Source organism: Solanum pennellii, chromosome 11 (assembly GCF_001406875.1).
Source record: "Solanum pennellii chromosome 11, SPENNV200".
NCBI lineage: Eukaryota > Viridiplantae > Streptophyta > Magnoliopsida > Solanales > Solanaceae > Solanum > Solanum pennellii.
Window position 1 is genome coordinate 11,135,149 of NC_028647.1, and position 21,283 is coordinate 11,156,431.

Below are 21,283 nucleotides of genomic sequence, written 5' to 3' on the forward strand. Positions count from 1 at the left end.
TCTAAACAAGAAGCTAGAGAAACTCTGTGGTACAAACGCCATTTAATTCTCTACAAAGCTACAAGTTTAAGAATTCAAGCATTCAAGTTCAAGAACGATCAAGATCAAGACCACCGAATTCAAGAACAAGCTCGAAGCCCTTGAGTTCAAATAAAAGTCAAGATCAAGATAAAGTTCAAGTTCAAGTTAATCGTAGATTCAAGAACAAGCTTTAAAGCCCTTGAATTTATATTTGAAAAGGCGAATTCAGAGGAATTATAGAGATTGTAACACTCGCATTTGAAATAATAAAATCGATTGTTGCTATAATTTTCCGTTCTTGATTATTGTTTTCTCGACGCGAATTTTATTGTCTACAATGATAAATAGGTTTGTTGTGTTTTGCCCTTATAAGGACTTTTTATAGAGTTAAGCAGGCTTGATAGGGCCGAATCATTTGGGCTCTATTAAGGAATGTTGTGGCCTGTGGGTTTGTATTTTTTCAATGTGGTCAATTTAACAATTCAATAAATGAATTCACACATCAATTGGCAACGAATATATATATTTTTTTCTACGTAAGTTGATTGTGTAAAGTTTGTTTGTTCAAATTAGTTACTGTGTGAATTTGGGATCTTTTATTTGCTCCGCATACAAGATAGTCAGAGTCCGTTTTGTTCTTTACTAGACATGTATGATATTCTTCAACTGCACAAAAAACGTGAGAAGAACTAGTAAGAATTGTGTGTGCCATCAATTCTTAACGTTTGATGAGATTACTCACTCACTCTGCAAATGGAGGATCGATAAACAACTTTACTTTATCAAATTCAAATCAAAGAAATTGAATGTTAACATATATAACATTTTATCATATTTAATCACAGTGAAAAACATTTAAACCCTTAACTTTGTTTAAAAATCAAAGTCTCCCCTTAACTTTGAATAATAGATCTGAGACGGAGATAAAAAAAATTCAACTGGTCAGGAATGGCAAAAATAAGATGGACAATTATTTATACAAGAAAATAAGCAAAGGAGCACACAAGTTTTATCCCAAGTTTAGTAGTACTGGCTAAAATTTACATATTACTTAAATTAGAGGATGAAAATTGTAGAGAGGGAATAAAACGATGATTTAATCTACAATCAACAGTAAAATTCGTAATCAATCATACTAACATATAGAAACTTATGAATGTAAATAGTATTGAAAGGAACCCTCTCAATTCAATCAACCAACAACATATAATTGGAGTTTCGAGAGAGTAGTGTGTACGTAGACCTTTACCCCAACCTTGGAGATCGACTGTATCACTAAATATTTTCAAATTTTCTCAGGTTTGTTTGTCATTTTTTAAAAAAGTATTATCTTTAGGAAATACAAGCTGAGGAAAATAACTTGTCTAAGATGAGTAGGAAAACAAGTTATACAAAACTACAGTCTACAGGTGTGTTGAAAATATTTTCTAAGAAAATAAATAACATTTTACTTACCAGTTGAATTTTTTATGCTATTATTATTATTTTTTGTGTGTATGAAAATTTGGACTCTATCACAATTGCTATGATTGCTACAACATACATGATATAAAGAAGAAAATAAAGCATAACAAATTGAGAAGATGTGGAAGTATATAATTATAACCAGCTTCCTTCAAGTACCCTTGTCTCAAAACTTAATTGTGCATTTAGATAAAAGTCTTCAAAATTGATACTTTAGACATTGATTATGACATCATCCATTATTCTTTCAAAATATGCAGACCAACTCCAAAGTTTTTAATATTACACTTTAGTTTCTCCATCCCTTCCAATAATATTTTATTTTTTTCCATCATTATTTTCAGATTTAAAAATAATCAAAAAAGAAAATATTTTTCAAGCCCAAAAAAGCTTCCATTTTCTAGTTGTTTTTCACCTATTTTTGTCGATTCCGATGATTTTTCCGGCGAAATCTTCCTCTTCACAATTAAAAATCTCCTTTCTTGTTCATTGCCTCTAGTATTATATGATTTTTTAAAAACTTTTAGTAAAAAATATTTTTACACCATTTTTACTAGCTTGAAAAGCTTGAAAATGTCACCTAATACCTTCTTAGTAGATAGATTCCATAGTTTAGAAGCCCTACTAACACATCTCTCCATTTCAGAGCTAGCAGAGTACCTATTACATTTGATTCCATTTATTGACATTTTTGGAGAATTTTCTGTCAGTCTTTGCCTAGTTATAGACCAATATTGTAATTTAGGATCGATCATTGTGGTCTATAATGTCAGTAGTTACAGTAGTTATTGTTAATGGTGATTATATGAATGTGTGGAAGGAGACTCCTAATTGTTGAATTTGAAAATTATGTGGTAAGTTGCTGACGGTCGTCCCATTTCATCGCAATGATTTATACACGACATGGTTCGTATCGTATTGAGATGTTGGAAATCAGATTGCGAGCTAAGCAAGCTTATGATTAGTTATCTAATGAATGAAAGGATAAAAATACATCCCACATTTACAAAAAAAATGACAATCAAGTGTCCCTGTACATGTTGAATGTCACCGTCGATCGCACTAGGCTAATATTGAAAATAAAATAAATATTATCATGAGGTGTTTGGTACTCCTCTCACCCACCTACAGTCAATGACGATGATTTAATTGAAGATAAAAGTTTGGGTGATCATTGATATAGATGGTCATCCCAATGGAATTGTTGTAGAGTTCAAATAGTGTGTGCCACATGAATTATTAAATGTATATATTCTTTCAGTACCCTTGTCGATATGAATTTTGGAAGAAAGAAAGAAAATAAGGATGTTGGCGAGACTTACAAAATCAAGAGGAAGAATATGTTGTGACGAAAGATGAAACCGAAAATCTAACAATAAAGAACACCAAGTTTAACATGAAAAAACCCTTCAAACCGAGGGTAACCACCACGGGATCGACAAGATACGAATTGCTTCACTATAACAATAAGAGGGTTACAAATATTCTTCTAATGGCTCCACAACAAGTGCCAAAAGGGAACAAACAATAGCTACACCAACAAAAGATAAATAGAAAGAAACACCACCCGAACCCAGCTTCTGTTCGGGACCTAAAACAGGATCTTGATGACCTCCAAATCTGATCTCCACCGTTCAAATCAACCACCAAGATGTCAGAAACACTCAGTCCAAATTTCAGCCCGATCCAACGGTTAGTTAATCGGAAAACACGATCTGAACGTTGCTGGTCGGAGAAAAAGACTGCAGCAAAAGAACCATTTTCTTTCTCTCTTTTTCTCTTGTTGAAAGCTCTCTCAAAAACCTCGCTTATATTCTAATGTCTTTAAAAGACAATACTAATGAACAATTAATTATTTTCTCAAACCATCCTCTATTTATAGAGTTGTGCTTTTCCTTACAAAGCCAAAACCAACTACAAATAGGATTACTATTCCAATCCTTTTCCTAATAGAATTGGAAACCAAGTAAAGAGAATAATTCCAATCATTTTCCAAGTAGGATTAGACCATGGGCCTTTGGCTGGAACATGGGCAATAGCCCAACAAACTCCCCCTCCAGCCAAGGGGCCAAATGGACTTCAAGTGGAGGAACTTTTGACAGGCTTCCTGCCTGCCACACTTCTACAAAACTCATGATTGTCTACGATGAGTTCTTTCCACTTATCTCTACGAGTATCTAACATGACTTCATCATAACCTTCAGGTTCTCCCATATTAGTCAATAGAATATACTCATCATGAGAATAATGTGTTGAGCTTCGCTTCTCTGAGTACATCTTCTACAAGAGGTTTCTGGAGCATCCGAAGCGGTCATCCCAACATGAGTTGGTTGATTATTAACCACAACATCATCAGTAGGAACAATTATATGTTCTACACTCTCATCATTATCTTGATCATTACCTTGGGTTCCCTCATGTGCAGAAGATGTATCAATAATAGGAATTGGATCAACATCAACTAAGCTCTCATCAGTATGAGAATCTAGTTTCTCAGTATTGTCAATATCTTCAATAGTTTGATCTTCAAAGAAAACAACATCACGACTTCTAATGAGTTCTTTTATCAATTGGATCATAAAAGCGATATCCAAACTCATCTTGACCATAACCAATGAAGATACATTGCTTAGTTTTAACATCCAATTTTGACCTCTCATCTTTTGGAACATGCACACAAGCTTTACACCCAAACACTTTCAAGTGATCATAAGAAACATCCTTATCAAACCAAACTCTGTTTGGAACGTCACCATCCAAAGCAACAACAGGAGACAAATTGATAACATAAGCAACAGTGTTAAGTGCTTCAGCCCAAAAAGAATTTGGAAGTTTAGCCTCTGAAAGCACACATCTAACTCTCTCAACTAAAGTTCTGTTCATCCTCTCTGCCAAACCATTTAATTGAGGAGTCTTTGGAGGAGTCTTCTGATGACGTATTCCTTGCGATTTGCAGTAGTTATCAAAGGGACCAATATACTCACCACCATTATCAGTGCGAATACATTTTAATTTCTTTCCCGTTTGTCTCTCAGATAAGGCTTGAAACTGTTTAAACACATCAAGCACTTGATCTTTGGATTTCAAAGGATATACCCAAATCTTGCGAGAATGATCATCAATGAAAGTAGCAAAGTAAAGTGCACCACCTTTTGACTTCACTTTGAAAGGACCACACAAATCTGAGTGTACTAGCTCCAATAGCTCAGACTTTCTTGAAGGAGGATGACTGTGAAAAGAAACTCTTTTCTGTTTCCCTTCTAAGCAATGAACACATCTTTTCACCTTTGCTTGTTTCATACCAGCAAGCAAATTCTTCTTAGCCAAACATGTGATCCCCCTCTCGCTCATATGATTAAGCCTCTTGTGCCACAATTCTGATAAAGTCTCGCTCTCCACCAAATTTATAGAGTCACCAAGAATCGATCCTTGTGTCACATATAAATTTGAATGTTTTCTTCCTCGAGCTAAAATCAGTGAGCCTTTGGTGAGCTTCCATTGACCATTGCACAAGTCATTATGATAGCCATCATCATCTAGTTGTCCTACAGAGATCAAATTTATTGGAATGTCTGGAGCATGCTTGACATTCTGAAGGACCAACGTTGAACCAGTATTGGTTTTCAAACAAACAGTGCCAACACCAAACACCTTAACCTCACCAGCATTACCCATCTTTAACACCTCAGAGTTAACAGAAGTATAAGATGAAAAGAAGTCTTTTCTTGGTGTGACATGTGATGTAGCTCCAGAATCTACTATCCAACTTGTATCTTGAGATACAAAATTGATGACGTCTTTATCACAAGCGAAGAGAAGGTCATCTTGGACAACAGCAACAACATTATTTTCATTGTTTTCTTCCTTCTTCCCTTCTTTAAGATCTTGCTTCAATTGTTTACAAAATCTTTTAATATGTCCTTTCTTTCCACAATGATAACATATAATATTTGGATTCTTGAATTTTGACTTGCTTCTGCTTTTACCTCTACTCCTCGGATCTCTTGTCTTATGTCTCCCCCGATCTTCTGTATATAGAACATCTGAATGTGAAGATATGTCTTGAGATTTTCTTCTAACCTCTTCATTCAACACACCACTCTTTGCATATTCCATAGTCACCTTTCCACCAGTGGCAGAATTTGTTAAAGAAACACGAAGAGTTTCCCAAGAATCCGGTAGAGTATTAAGAAGCCAAAGTCCTTGTATTTCATCATCAAAATTCACACCCATTCCTGATAGCTGATCAAGAATACCCTGAAAATCATTTATATGATCAAGAATAGGACTACCCTCCTTGTATTTAAAGGTCATCAATTGCTTTAACAAGAATAACTTGTTATTGCCAGTTTTTGAAGCGTAAAGCGTCTCCAACTTTTCCCACAATGTTCTAGCATGTGTCTCATTCACAATATGGTTGCGAACATTATCTTCAACCCATTGTCTTATATATCCACATACTTGTTGGTGCTCAAATTCCCAATTTTCATCGGTCACATTCTCGGGTTTATGAGCAGAGAAAATCGGAAGATGCATCTTCTTCACGAACAATAGATCTTTCATCTTGCTTTTCCATATGTTGTAGTTTCTTCCGTTTAGACATACCATCTTGCTCATATTCCCCTCCATATAGATAACCTTAGCTCTGATACCAGTTGTTGTGACGAAAAGATGAAACTGAAAATCTAACAATAAAGAACACCAAGTTTAACGTGGAAAAACCCTTCAAACCGAAGGTAAACACCACGGGATCGACAAGATCCGAATTGCTTCACTATAACAATAAGAGGGTTACAAATATTCTTCTAATGGCTACACAACAAGTGCCAAAAGAGAACAAACAATAGCTACACCAACAAAAGATAAATAGAAAGAAACACCACCCAAACCCAGCTTCTGTTCGGGACCTAAAACAGGATCTTTCTGACCTCCGAATCCGATCTCCACCGTTCAAATCAGCCACCAAGATGTTAGGAACACTCAGTCCAAATTTCAGCCCGATCCAACGGTTAGTTAATCGGGAAACACGATCTGAACGTTGCTGGTCGGAGAAAAGACTGCAGCAAAAGAATCCTTTTCTTTCTCTCTTTTTCTCTTGTTGAAAGCTCTCTCAAAAACCTCTCTTATGTTTTAATGTCTTTCAAAGACAATACCAATGAGCAATTAATTATTCTCTCAAAACCATCCTCTATTTATAGAGTTGTGCTTTTCCTTATAAAGCCAAAACCAACTACAAATAGGATTACTATTCCAATCCTTTTCCTAATAGAATTGGAAACCAATTAAGGAGAATAATTCCAATCCTTTTCCAAGTAGGATTAGGCCATGGGCCTTTGGCTGGAACATGGGCAATAGCCCAACAAACTCCCCCTCCAGCCAAGGGGCCAAATGGACTTCAAGTAGAGGATCTCTTGACAGGCTTCCTGCCTGCCACACTTCTACAAAACTCATGATTGTCTACGATGAGTTCTTTCCACTTATCTCTATGAGTATCTAACATGGCTTCATCATAACCTTCAGGTTCTCCCATATTAGTCAATAGAATATACTCATCATGAGAATAACGTGTTGAGCTTCGCTTCTCTCTAGTAGATCTTCTACAAGAGGTTTCTGGAGCATCTGAAGCGGTCATCCCAACATGAGTTGGTTGATTATCAACCACAACATCATCAGTAGGAACAAATACATGTTCTACACTCTCATCATTGTCTTGATCATTACCTTGGGTTCTCTCATGTGCAAAAGATGTATCAATAGTAGGAATTGGATCAACATCAACTAAGCTCTCATCAGTATGAGAATCTAGTTTCTCAGTCTTGTCAATATCTTCAATAGTTTGATCTTCAAAGAACACAACATCACGACTTCTAATGAGTTTCTTATCAATTGGATCATAAAATCGATATCCAAACTCATCTTGACCATAACCAATGAAGATACATTGCTTAGTTTTAACATCCAATTTTGACCTCTCATCTTTTGGAACATGCACACAAGCTTTACACCCAAACACTTTCAAGTGATCATAAGAAACATCCTTATCAAACCAAACTCTGTTTGGAACGTCACCATCCAAAGCAACAACAGGAGACAAATTAATAACATAAGCAACAGTGTTAAGTGCTTCAGCCCAAAAAGAATTTGGAAGTTTAGCCTCTGAAAGCACACATCTAACTCTCTCAACTAAAGTTTTGTTCATCCTCTCTGCCAAACCATTTAATTGAGGAGTCTTTGGAGGAGTCTTCTGATGACGTATTCCTTGCGATTTGCAGTAGTTATCAAAGGGACCAATATACTCACCACCATTATCAGTGCGAATACATTTTAATTTCTTTCCCGTTTGTCTCTCAGATAAGGCTTGAAACTGTTTAAACACATCAAGCACTTGATCTTTGGATTTTAAAGGATATACCCAAATCTTGCGAGAATGATCATCAATGAAAGTAGCAAAGTAAAGTGCACCACCTTTTGACTTCACTTTGAAAGGACCACACAAATCTGAGTGTACTAGCTCCAATAGCTCAGACTTTCTTGAAGGAGGATGACTGTGAAAAGAAACTCTTTTCTGTTTCCCTTCTAAGCAATGAACACATCTTTTCACCTTTGCTTGTTTCATACCAGCAAGCAAATTCTTCTTAGCCAAACATGTGATCCCCCTCTCGCTCATATGATTAAGCCTCTTGTGCCACAATTCTGATAAAGTCTCGCTCTCCACCAAATTTATAGAGTCACCAAGAATCGATCCTTGTGTCACATATAAATTTGAATGTTTTCTTCCTCGAGCTAAAATCAGTGAGCCTTTGGTGAGCTTCCATTGACCATTGCACAAGTCATTATGATAGCCATCACCATCTAGTTGTCCTACAGAGTTCAAATTTATTGGAATGTCTGGAGCATGCTTGACATTCTGAAGGACCAACTTGAACCATTATTGGTTTTCAAACAAACAGTGCCAACACCAAACACCTTAACCTCACCAGCATTACCCATCTTTAACACCTCAGAGTTAACAGAAGTATAAGATGAAAAGAAGTCTTTTCTTGGTGTGACATGTGATGTAGCTCCAGAATCTACTATCCAACTTGTATCTTGAGATACAAAATTGATGACGTCTTTATCACAAGCGAAGAGAAGGTCATCTTGGACAACAGCAACAACATTATTTTCATTGTTTTCTTCCTTCTTCCCTTCTTTAAGATCTTGCTTCAATTGTTTACAAAATCTTTTAATATGTCCTTTCTTTCCACAATGATAACATATAATATTTGGATTCTTGAATTTTGACTTGCTTCTGCTTTTACCTCTACTCCTCGGATCTCTTGTCTTATGTCTCCCTCGATCTTCTGTATATAGAACATCTGAATGTGAAGATGTGTCTTGAAATTTTCTTCTAACCTCTTCATTCAACATAGTCACCTTTCCACCAGTGGCAGAATTTGTTAATGAAACACGAAGAGTTTCCCAAGAATCNGAGGCAGAATTTGTTAAAGAAACGCGAAGAGTTTCCCAAGAATCCGGTAGAGTATTAAGAAACCAAAGTCTTTGTATTTCATCATCAAAATTCACACCCATTCCTGATAGCTGATCAAGAATACCCTAAAAATCATTTATATGATCAAGAATAGGACTTCCCTCCTTGTATTTAAAGGTCATCAATTGTTTTAACAAAAACAACTTGTTATTGCCAGTTTTTGAAGCGTAAAGCGTCTCCAATTTTTACCACAATGTTCTAGCATGTGTCTCATTCACAATATGGTTGCGAACATTATCTTCAACCCATTGTCTTATATATCCACATACTTGTTGGTGCTCAAATTCCCAATTTTCATCGGTCACATTCTCGGGTTTATGAGCAGAAAAAACCAGAAGATGCATCTTCTTCACGAACAATAGATCTTTCATCTTGCTCTTCCATATGTTGTAGTTTCTTCCGTTTAGACATACCATCTTGCTCATATTCCCCTCCATATAGATAACCTTAGCTCTGATACCAGTTGTTGTGACGAAAAGATGAAACCGAAAATCTAACAATAAAGAACACCAAGTTTAACATGGAAAAACCCTTCAAACCGAAGGTAACCACCACGGGATCGACAAGATCCAAACTGCTTCACTATAACAATAAGAGGGTTACAAATATTCTTCTAATGGCTACACAACAAGTCCCCAAAGGGAACAAACAATAGCTACACCAACAAAAGATAAATAGAAAGAAACACCACCCGAATCCAGCTTCTGTTCGGGACCTAAAACAGGATCTTCCTGACCTCCGAATCTGATCTCCACCGTTCAAATCAACCACCATAATGTCAGGAACACTCAGTCCAAATTTCAGCCCGATCCAATGGTTAGTTAATCGTAAAACACGATCTGAACATTGCTGGTCGGAGAAAAAGATTGCAGCAAAAGAACCCTTTTCTTTCTCTCTTTTTCTCTTGTTGAAAGCTCTCTCAAAAATCTCTCTTATGTTCTAATGTCTTTCAAAGACAATACTAATGAGCAATTAATTATTCTCTCAAACCATCCTCTATTTATAGAGTTGTGCTTTTCCTTACAAAGCCAAAACCAACTACAAATTGGATTACTATTCCAATCCTTTTCCTAATAGAATTGGAAACCAAGTAAAGAGAATACTTCCAATCCTTTTCCAAGTAGGATTAGGCCATGGGCCTTTGGCTGGAACACGGGCAATAGCCCAACTATTTAGTGTGTAATAGATCCGCACACAAGAGAACCACATGTAATAATAATAAATTTTAGATAGACTTGTTCCACATTGTTTTTGTAACTCGAGGTAATGTATGTAATTTGAGACTCATCAATTTCGTTTATTTAATAGCATGCAAATTTTGATGTTTTTGGTTCCTTTCTATTATTAATAGACTAAAACAAATATATATTGTACATATCGTCTACTTGATTTATGTACATTAAACTAAGAAAATTAAACGTTCTACAGGGTCTATGCTTGACTGAGACCATTATTGTAATAAAAAAAGAAAATAATTAATTAAAAAATTATTTAAATTTACACGATTAAGTAAGTTTAAACAAATCATAAGATCATATAAAAGTTAACATACATTGGGGACAACAATTAGACCAAGATGTGTGAGGATGAGTAGTGGTTATACAATCATCATCTTGACAATAACGTTGATCAAACACAACTATGTTGTAAGAATCTTATTTTTTCAACCACAATTCATTCTCAGACATCTCTTATTATTATACCCAATTTACATAGACGTTTATATGGTCATATGACTTGTTTAAACTCATTTAATTGTGTAAATTGCAATAATTTATTTTTTTTATTAGCTAATTATTCTCTTTTTAAAATTCTACTAGTTAAAGTCTATACATGTTTATCATAATCTAGTACGTTTATTATAGATGAAGGTCTTAGTATAAGTTAGACTATACTTAGTTTAGTCCCCGACTTCTTATAGTCTAACCTATCATAAGACTTTCATCCATAATAATCTTACTAGATTATGATACATATGTATAGCTTTAACTAGTAGAATTTTAAAAGGAGAATAATTAACTAATAAAAAAATTGCAATTTACACAATTAAATGAGTTTAAACAAGTCATATAATTATATAAGAGTGTACATATATTGAAAATAACGATCAAATATGTATAAGGAAGAGTTTTGGTTGAAGGAATGAAATTCTGACAAAACATATTTGCACTTTAATAAACATTATTTTGAGGGTGTAAATTGTATAACCACTATCCATTCTTGTACATATATGATCGTCCTTCCGAATTTACGTAGACTCTTATATGATCATATGATTTGTTTAAGCTTATTTAGCTGCGTAAAATTTTATTAATTTATATTTTTATTAGTTAATTATTTTTTTTTTTGACAATACGCTAGTAAGAGTTATGAACTCATACGGTATATTATTGGTAAACCATGTAGTTTAGATATAAAGTTAATTCAGTTGATGGTCCTCAATATAATATAATTTATGTTGTTATTTACTTTTTTGTTATATAATAATATTTTGTTTATCATTGCACCAACCAGCATATTCCTTACAAATGATGCAATGTCAATCTATACGTTCCTTCATCTACCAGCCACATGAGAAATAATTAATTATACTTATGGTTTATGATTAACAAAATTTAAATATCCACTTTTGCAATGGTAGTAAAGTACAAATCAAATTACACCCATTCGTAATATCTAACCTTCATATATATATAAAAAAGGCAATCTTTGTTTTAATTTTCTCATTTTTATTCAATTTTAAAAACTATAATGTCTGAAACATTCAATATTAAATAACTACAATACAATTTAAATATCCACTTTTATGTTTGTTCAAATCAATCTTCTTTTTCAAACAACTCTATGCTAGTCCAATCGACTCTTTTCCTAACGGATAAATTTCAAAGAAATTTTAATCTACCACTTTTCTTATTTGGTTTGAATCTGCTTTCTCCATCGAATCCCTTGCCAGCAACACCGAGGGCACAAACTAAACTAAAATGCACATAACTTTTGCTCCTTTATCAATTGACGTCATTTGATCAACCTTATCAGTCTTTCAACAATGATTTTCTTGTTCTTGATCACCTTGAAATAAGAAAATTCACAATATTGAAGGACTTTTCTCCTCCTTTTTTTTAGCACATCGCAACAACATATAATAGATCATTTATTTATTAATTTCAAATATTTCGGTAAATGTCTCAAGTGTTCGAAACACATTTGCTTGGGATCAACATAAAACTTTTGATCAATTAGAATTTTTCGAAAATGATTACGATAATCCGCCATCCTTACTCTTACAAAAAAAGTTCCTAAGTGATCAATTTCTTCAACTTTATGTTTCTTAGTGCTGCAAGTAGTAGAAACATATTATTTATTGATCTTCTAACTTTACAATCTATAAGCAAAAAACAAATTTGTTAGTGATCAATCTATCGACCACTAGTCTATTAACTGAAACAGAAAAGTACTATATTAAACAAGCAAAACTAGTTGCAGTAATTCTAAACAGGAAGAATGCAAAAGACAGCAACCAGAACACCATTAACATCGATTAAAACGCAGAAAAAAAATTAAAATCGATAGACAATATAAACATAAAAGTTCAAAAAAAAATTTAACCATTATTCAAAGCAAAACACAATTAAAGATGCGGAATGAAGAACATGAACTCAACATATATCAATTTTTGACAAATTTAATTAAGAACAATCAAATTTTCATAAAAATTCAAAATCCACTAAACTAAAATACAACAAAAAAATAGTGAAATGAAGCTAAAAGTGTTCGGAAAAGATAAATGAACTTACTTGAGCTAAGGCTGACAATTGAACCGGATTTCGTCCGGTTTGATCCAGTTCCGATCCGGTTCCCATACCGATAAGTATGATATCAGTTGCACTGGTAAGGAATCGGTCTAATAGGGTATCAGAACAAGTACCGAAATGGAACACCGATTTTTATTCGGTTGATCATACTCGGTAAGAACCGGTTCCAATCAGGTTGAACTGGTTCGACGATTTTTATGATTTTTTAAGTTTTTTTTACCATTATATTATTGCCGTTGGGTTGGAGCCCAAAACGGCTTAAAACAGCCCCCACCCTATCTAACCCCTTTACACTATTAGTATACCATTTTTTTCATTTAAATCACAAATTCACAAATTATTCCATTAACATCTTATAAAATATCTCAATTTTAAATCTCTCATAAATTCATAATTATTATTTTGTGATATTTCTTGGAGTTTGGATTTCGGAGATTTATTTGAAGTAAATCGGAAGTTTCAATTGGCATCTCTCAATTTCGGCTTGGGTTATACGTCACTTTTACGTAGACGTTCGGTACATTCATTCCAACTTTAATTTTTATTTGTTTATTGATTAAGTTATTTTATTTTTTAATATATTATCTTGCTTGTTTTTCATAATATTTAACTATTTTAAACTTGAGCATGAATTTGGAAAGAAATAGTGGTAAAAGACCAATGTCGAAAAGAAAAAATAATAGGGGAGGAGTAAGTAGTTCTAGTTCTAAAAATTTGCAACCTAGATTTAGAGTTAATACTAATGATTATACTCATGTTAATGAAACTTTTTTTATGTCACCAGGACCTATTGAATTTAATTTTGAAAATGAAGTAGATCATGAGAATTTAAATAGATGTTTTACTAATTTTGAGGAAGAATTAGACGAGGAAGTAGAAATAAATGAGGAAGATGAAGAGACCCCTACCCTACTAGTTCGGTTATCGAATTACCGGAACAAGATGAAGTCCCTCCTTTACCTACTTTTCAAATATCGTCGTACGTGTTAAAAGATCTTTAGTATGAAAATTTTTGGTACAGAATGAGAAAAAAACTACTGTAAATTGCACTAAATGTAAATTGATCATGAAACATGTAAGTACGGGTACACAAAGGGGAACAGGAAGACAAAGAACACATATACGAAAGTGTAATAAAGAATTTTGTCGCCTAGATGATATAGAAAGAGCTAATAGAAATGGAACACCCATACCCGAAAATTCTACGAGAGTTGAAGGTTCTAATATGGTTCAAAGTGTATTAAATATGTCTAATTAGGCTAGTCGAAGCACACACCGCACATATAGTAAAGAAAAAATATCGTAGAGAATTAGCTAAAATGGTTGTTATTTGTGGTTTGCCTTTTTCATTCCCTTCACATCTTGGTTTTGTTCATCATATTCAGGAACTATATAACCCAGATTATGAAGGTATTCCAAGAAATATAATTAAAAGTGATCTTTCTAAATATCGAAAAGAACATTGTCATTTTCTTCGTTATTTATTATTTGCTTATTATAATGGTAGATTATTTATTACTTCTGATATGGGACGTAGTCTTAATGGTAATGATTATTTTACACTTACTATCCATTGAATTGACCATGAATGAAATATGCAAAAATGAATATTAGCGTATAAATATGTTGAAGAAACTAAAACCTATTCTTATATAGCAACAAAAGTAAGCTCTATTTTACAATATTATGAAATATGTGATAAAATAATGAGTGTCACTTTAGATAACGCTTCTAATAATTTAAAGCAATTGATTATTTAAAGGGGAAAATGCACAAGTACCCCCCCAACCTAAGCCCAAAATCTCAGAGACACGCTTATACTATACTCAGATCCTATTACCCCCTAAACTTTTTTTATAAATAACTTTTTACCCCTTTTCGGCCTACGTGACACTATCTTGTGGGCCCAGGGCGTGTTGTCATTTTTTTTCAAGCTAGTGCCACATAGACCGAAAGGGATAGAAAATAATTTATAAAATAAGTCAGGGGGGTAATAGGACCTGAGTATAGTATAAGTGTGTCTCTGGATTTCGGGCATAGGTTGGGGTGGGGGTGGGGGTGGGGAGGGGGAGAGTACTTGTGCATTTTCCCTATTTAAAATGTAGACTTTGTCCAATTGATAATGATTTTTTTCATATTAAGTGTGTTGCACATGTGCATAATTTAATAATAAAAGATGATATTTCTCAAGTTGGAGTTTATTGTGAAAAAAATTATACTTGCTTGTAATTGGATTTTTAAAGTTAAAGTAAAATCTAGAATTACAGAATTTAAAAATCATTGTAAAGAATTTGGACTTACATATAGAGAAGTTTTAAAAGAAGTATGCACTGGATGAAATTCTTTATTTGAAAGCTTGAAGTTGCTTGTATTTATCAAGCGCCGGTACAATTAGTTTTTTAATGCTCATTATGCGAATCCGAATTTAAGAATTGGCTTTGAAGATTGAGAAAATACAAAAGAACTTATTGAATTTTTAAGTGTTTTTTATAAAGCAATACGTGCATGCTCTAATCAATAGTATCCTACTATTTCTTCTGTTTTAATAAATATTTGTGCTATTTTTTATTTGAATTTGCAAAATATAAAGGAAAAGATCAATTTAAAGATTCACTTGCTTTTCTGATTGAAAAATTCAAAAATATTTTTTTTCCTATTTCTCAAATCCATTTGACTTCTACTACTTTCAACCCAAATTATAAATTAAGAGGTGTTAAAAGAATGGTTGAAAAAATTTATGCAAATTTTGAAATTAATGATGATGAAACTTCTGGTGTTGAAAGATGTAAAAGTAGCATTTATATAAAAGTTAGAGACTTATATAATACATATAAGACTAGGGAAATAAATATTCCAATACTTCAACCACTATTTTGTAAGCCTAAAAGTGATGATACGGATGATTGGATGGATGATTATCTTGAGCTTGAATCCACTACTAATAATGGTTTTGATTTATATTTGAATCATATACGGGAAAAGATTACGCATGAAGCAGGACAACTTCAAGCTCCAATATTAGTATGGTAGAAGAATCGTGAAAATCAATTTTCGACCCTTTCTAGGATTGTTTGAGATGTTCCAGAGATTCCAGCATCACCGGTCTCTTCGGAGAAAACCTTTAGTCCGGCGAGATTTATGATTGGAGATCATCGATATTCATTAGCAAAGGATAGTTTAAAAATATCGGTGTTGTTTCGAGATTGGGTCAATGCCAAAAGAAGAAATAACGGACTATCACTATTAAGTAGCCAAATAGAAGACCAAATAGATGAAATATTTGGTGATAATAGAGATGATGACATGGAAGCAATGGAAGAAGAACAACAAATACAAGTTCCAAAAAAAAATCTTTCTTTTGAAATGATACAAAATTTACGAAAAGAATTTAAAAAAAGATGCAATTGTTAGTACAATAATTAATATTCAATACCTAGATTATGTACTCTTTATCTCTTTCTAATATTTGTATTGTACAATTTATTTATTTGAATAAATATATGGCTATTCGCCTTGATTTTCTTTTAAAATAGTTTCTTCTATTTAATTCAAGTCATTTTAAAAATTTAATTGTCAATTATTTTAATATTAGTTTAAAGGTTAAATATTAATATAAAATTGAATTTTAAGGTTTAAACTTTAAATTTAATATAAACTTTAAAGTTTAAACTTTAAATTCAATTTTAAACTTTAAATTCAATATAAACTTTAAATTCAATATAAACTTTACTTTAAAAGTTTTAAATTGGAGTTTTTTAATAATATAATATTATATAATAATTAAAGTTAATAATAATAAAAAAAATTACCGGTAGAAATGATCCGGTAAGAATCGATTCCGATTCGGTCCAATCTGGTTCTTGTCCGGTTACTAAGGGACTGGGCGAAACCTTTGGGACTTTCCAGTAAACCCGATTTTTGTAAGACCCGGTTCCAGTAATTAAATCTGGTAACAAGGATCGATTCCGGTAAAATTGGTCATGTTGATCCGGTCTTGTCCGATTGTCAGCCTTAACTTGAGCACAAGAAGATTAATGTTTCGACTTGGGGAAGAAGATCGTAGAAAAAATAGTTCAACTATTTATGATACTCAAAAAAATAGGGAAGAAGAGTGGTAGAAGAAGAGAGAGAAAAATGTTGAATAATTAAATGAATTTTAAAAAAGGAAAATATTTAATAAGATATAAAAGGGCCTTTATTGTATTTTTATAAACTTGTATTTATCCCCCAAGTTCTAAAAGTGATAAAAATGTCCTTGACCCCACAACCCAACCCCATTTTTTTACTTTTTTTTAACGTAACCCTAAAAATTAAATCACAAAGAAATTATAACCCTAAAAGTTAAATCACAAAGAAATTAAGTGGCTATTGTGCAAACTAAGTATTGGGGGTGTTCCCCATTCCAATTAATCTCTTGTCTCTCTTCATCTTTCATCCCTTCTACACAAGTCCCAAAAATAATTTCAAAAACACCACAAATTAACAAAGTAGCCTTGTGGTATTTGTATTTGATTTAGATTGTTAGACAAATATTATTGGGTTGACATTATTTATATGTATTGTTCTTTAAATTTGTAATTTCAATTAAATCATGCTCCAAATGAGTATTTGTATTTGATTTAGATTGTTGACAAATATTATTGGGTTGACATTATTTATATGTATTATTCTTTAAATTTGTAATTTCAATTAAATCACGCTTCAAATGATCACAAATTTAAAATAAAACATGTAAACACAAGTGATCTGATTCAAAGATAGAATTTTGACATACCCTATTAGTAGTAATTTGAAGTTGAAGCTCATAATTTCCCAAGCTTTGTTGCCCTTGTTGAATTTTCTTTGCACTTTTCTCTAAAGCATGACTTGCACCATTTTATTCCGATGAATTATAGTGTCATTATATCTCCAATACTCTCCGGAATCTCATCCAGTTTATACAAACCATCCAGTATTAGTTGCTCAAGCTCCGAAAAAATTATCACTACCAGCTGCTTCCCACCTTTCCAGATTATAACCCTTACTCAATAATAGATATTATAATTTGTGAAATACAATATCTTCATCTAATTTTCAATATGTTCCATGGAATGCACGATCCCTTTCGAGCACCTCAATATTGGGTAAATTAGTCAGCAATTTCATATCTTCTCATGGTATACGAGTATGTTTTAATTGCAGTTGCTTGAGATTAAGAGGGATATTATCCACATTGTCTCCATATCCTGTAAAAGACTGAGAGAATCAAGAATAGCAAACCAATCACAATGCTTAATTCTATTTTAATTCTTTAGCTTTTTCAGATTGGAACTTCTTATGATTTCTGCAACAAAATGAGAGTTATAGAGATTAATTGTTTACAAGTTATTAAAAACAAAGCTTGTTTTGCTTCAACAAGATTTAATATATATGGTGGCCAATCAATATCCACATGTCTTATCTTTGACATTCTCCAAAATCTACTGCCTGGTCCAACACTTTCCATTCAAGACTTTCAAGAATTATGGTTTGTAGAATTTCTCAATTTGGCTAGTGAAATACCTTCATTAATTCTTCCAGCAATATATCTCAAACGTACAAGCTAAGATGTTACACTAGAAAAATCTAACCAGTGTACTGATATATGTCCAACACCTTAAAAAATTTGAATTATGAAACAATGGAACACATCTTTTATGGAAAAGCTACACCCATTAAAATAATGGTATATACTATATCACTGCCATGTTGCATACTATAATCATGCTGCTCTTCAGCTTCATAAGGAAGGATCATTCAACGTTGATCATCTATGGCTTTGACAACATTCCCATTCACAACATTTTCAATATGAGCTTCACTTAGTCATAGTTGGTGAAGAAGATCATAAATTTTGCAACTTCTCATCCTTCCATTAACCCTTTGTTTACCAGCCAATATTAGACTTCTATGAATTAACTCTCGTAGATACTCCTTTCCCACCTCTTCTAATCTTTTATTGCTTCTTACCTTTATGAATTGCTCAGAAATTCATAACCTAATCAACTAAGAAACACTCCAGGAAAACCTCCAACATAGAGAAAACAAGCCCTCAAATATTGAGGCAAGTAATTGTAGCTCAGACACAGACCAAAGAATGAGTTCAGATTTTCCTCAACCTTCTTTCCAAGAAGTCCAGCAACGACAACCACTGAAAGAGGTAATCCTTGACATTGTTGTACAATATCCTTTCCTGTTTCTACAAGTAAAGGAGGACACAAATCTTTTTTGAACAATTTTTCGTGAATAGATTCCAACTATCATATGGACTTAGAAAAGACTTAGTATGAGGCAGAAAATCAGAGTTGTTGACATAATCAGCAACATACTTGAGCCGAGTGTCATCTTTGGAAAATATTCTTTGGATTTGGTCCCATGCCTCAGTACTCCAAATATCATCTTTGACAATTAGAAATTTCCTACCCCTCAAGACTTTACACACAATATCCATTAGTTTATCATTGCTCATTTCTTGGTTGCTTCCAATAATTGAAGAAACAACTTTAAGAAGCATTTGTTTCTTATTGTATTCTTCGGAGATAGTGACCCATGCATGTTTATCAAATTGAGAACAAACATTTGAATTATCATAAACTTTTCTGGCAAGACCTCTACCGCTCATACCTAAAATTTGTATGACAATTAACTTCTTCATTAGTGCCATGAGGCGATCAAATATAGTGTTAAGGAGGACATTCTTGCTAATTTTCTAGAGATTTGCTTCCATGGTTGTTAAAATCAACCAACATCACCACTTTGTTAAGAAAATAAACTTGTTGGTCCACTTTCAACAATTCTTTGTAAAAGGATGTACAAGCCTTTTGCCGCTTGTCCTCGCGATCTGCTAGAATGATGCTTCTTAGACTTGAATCTAGGGCCGGAGCTACAGTGTTAAATACGTAGATCCTATATACTTACTGAAAAATCATGTACAAATATATTCAAATTTTGCGTGCGAACCCACATCACACTTAGGTGGATGGCACAATGGTAACCGTGCGCAACTTTGATTATTTGGATGGGTTCGAGCCCCATTAGTAGCAATTCAATTTTCGGGATTATTTATTTTGGATAAAAAAAATATGTTTTGTGACTATCTGTTACTCTCCTTTAATTCAATTTTCATCCTCTATAGATTTTTATAATTTTTTTTCAAACAATAAAACAGAAAATTGATAATTGAAAATAATAAAAAAGTAGTGTCATACTTCAAAACAAGATCTAACAATTAATTTCAAAAATAATATAAGTAACCAACCTATAGTGTCATACGAATTTTTTACCAAACTAAGTCATTATATAAAACAATTTACCAAAATAATACATTTTTTCAAAATTTTACAAAACTAGTATAAACGTATTTCACAGTAACGTTTTAGGGTACATTTCAATTTTTAAAAACTAACAGCGTTAGGTTGACATACGTTACTGTGAGTAACGTTTTACTCCTAAAACGTTTTTTTGAGTAACGTTTTACTCCTAAAACCTTACTGGAAGTAATGTTTTAAGAGTAAGATGTTACTCACAGTAACATTTAGGAGTAAAACGTTATTGCGAGTAACGTATATCAATCTGACGTCGTCAACTTTTAAAAAATAAAATATACCCTAAAACGTTACTGTGAAATACGTTTATACTAGTTTTGTAAAATTTTAAAAAAACATATTATTTTGGTGAATTACTTTATATAATGGCTTAGTTTGGTCAATACTTCGTGTCATACTCTTAAACAATATTTCACTATATTGATTTCTTTTGAATCATTATAAAATGTTAAACCCAAAATTTAATTTCTTTTCAAAAGTTAGGGTTCTAATTTTTACTATACTTCATTGTTGCTGCTTGTTGTCAAAGCAGACCTCTGCCCCGATAATTACTATTTACTCTTCGCAATTCCTCCTCAACTCTCCCTTCTCTATTTTCTTAATTTGTTTCTACATTGTATAACAATTTATTCAAAAATCTTATTTTCAATCTTTAATTATAAAACAGTTCCACGAATTAATAATTTTGATTATATTAATTAAGTTATTGTTTGCTTCTCAGAACTTCAATTTTCAAGGCAAGGATGACTTAAGGGTGAAGCAAGTAAAACCTTCCCTTCAGCTCCCAAAAATAATAATGGTGAATTTAATAACTTTAATTTTTTAGGTCCCAAAAATATTAATGGTGAATTTGATTTTTTACTTAAAATAATATTGATATGATAGAAAAAAATCTTCAAAATTTATACTAAAATATAACAATTATCTACCTTCAACTAATATTTTAGAACTTTGAAATAAATAACTCAAACCTTCATATTAATAAATAAAGTATTTAATGTATACCAAATGATGCATCATTTTTATTTTCAAAACATAACAATTTGTCGAGTGAAATTTCAATAATATGCTTTATATATATATATATATATATATATATATATATATATATA

The 21,283-nt window shown here is 32.5% G+C and overlaps 2 pseudogenes; both read right to left on the reverse strand.

Moving 5' to 3' along the window:
- Positions 1–18,603, reverse strand: part of LOC114073898 — a 35,055-nt pseudogene extending 16,452 nt beyond the window's left edge.
- The window catches only part of LOC107003654, a 12,685-nt pseudogene continuing 10,005 nt past the window's right edge, over positions 18,604–21,283 (reverse strand).